The sequence below is a fragment of the Seriola lalandi genome, unplaced genomic scaffold (assembly GCF_002814215.2).
Source record: "Seriola lalandi dorsalis isolate HSWRI2012SDOR001 ecotype SW California unplaced genomic scaffold, Sedor1 jcf7180002053930, whole genome shotgun sequence".
NCBI classification, from domain to species: Eukaryota; Metazoa; Chordata; class Actinopteri; order Carangiformes; family Carangidae; genus Seriola; species Seriola lalandi.
The window spans coordinates 471,435-473,062 of NW_019524483.1; positions in this window are offsets into that span (position 1 = coordinate 471,435).

Below are 1,628 nucleotides of genomic sequence, written 5' to 3' on the forward strand. Positions count from 1 at the left end.
GATGCAGTATCACTGACTTAACGAAGAAAATGCCTCTCTGCATAAACACATGTGACTGTAGCCATACTGTGATTTAAAATAAATGTCCAGCAAATAGCATCACTAAAGCAACAGACTGTAATCACTCCCTTTTGGTGTAATTGTATCTTTGTGTCTTGTACCACTGTGGACACATGGAGGAGTAACTAACTGTTGAGGCCTGAGAGTGGCGCCCAAGAGCTTTACAAAAAGCAGGGCAGATGAAGGGCAAGTCATTATCCATGTATCACATGGATGCTGAATAGCTAAATGCCTTTTTAAATTGTGTTACATCATTGCATTTATTCCCCTTTCTATTCCTTTTAATAATGAAACTTTAATATGTACACATTAACAATACCTATACAATCCTATAATGAAACCAGGATGCATTGTCATCCTGGTTTCATTATAGAATTAAAGTAATCTCTTGAAAATTAGTAATAAAAATCACATTATGAAGAACATGACTGCACATTTCTTAGAGTAAAAGTAAACTTCAGCCCAAACAATGGTTTTTTCACACAAAAGACACAAAGTTATCCTCTTGTGTTGACATTAAACCTGAGACATCAAGGTATTTGCTCTATAAACTCCACCAATTTTTTTTCTTTCCTTACACATTTTTCTTTTTTTTTTTGTTCCATTGAATTGATTTTGCTCACCTGAATCTTGATAGGCTTATGAGTATCAGAGCATCATTCCCCATATGTATCAGATTCATAGATCTTCTTCACATCAGACATTTTGACTTTTAATAGCAGAGAAAACACAGGTGGTGTGAATAGTATTAACGATTGCTCTTTTCCAGCAAGTATTGTGATGTACTGTAGCATTTGATTGTGTTATTAGTTACACCTGTGTTTAGCAAGTCAGTGGACCCACACCATGCCTGGAAGATGCCCCCCAATGCATAACTGAGCCACTGGGATCAAGCATTCAAGCCTTTACCCTTTTTTCTTTATTTCTGACACCCTTTACAAAGGCTTCATAAGCTGTAATTAAGGGATTTATTCATAATTAATGAATCGTAAACTATAAGTCATGACTAAGAGCAACTTTTGAGTTGCCAGGTTGCAGCAAGTCCTCTTCCAGCTGACACTTGTCTTGCTCTGTCATTTTGGACTGTTTGACCACTTAACTTCTAGAAGTGGGCAGTTGGGTAACTGAACTGAAATTAGACTTCAAGGATTGTTGTCAAAGACCTTAGTGATTTATTAGTATTTATATTTATTACTGCAAGTGCTTGACGTTTGATTGTGGCTTCTTAGAATGTGAGTAACATGGAACACGATTTTCCACAACCTGGCAACCTCGATTTTGTGAATTTTTTGCTTATATTTATCAACCATTAATGGAGCAATTAATCACAGAGTATAAACTACATAAGGTGACCTAAAGTGGTCCCAAAAGGTTTAGTTATGTTCCATAAAGTTGGAGATCTTATCGTGAAATACATCTTAAAGAAAGACATAAGTGGGCAATCTGAAAGATTTTGAAAGAGAAATCTTGAGTGTTTGAAAGAGAGAGAGAGAGAGAGAGAGAGAGAGAGAGAGAGAGATGTGGGTTTGAGGTTTTGTCAATGTGAACCAGTTGCTCAGAGAGGAGTC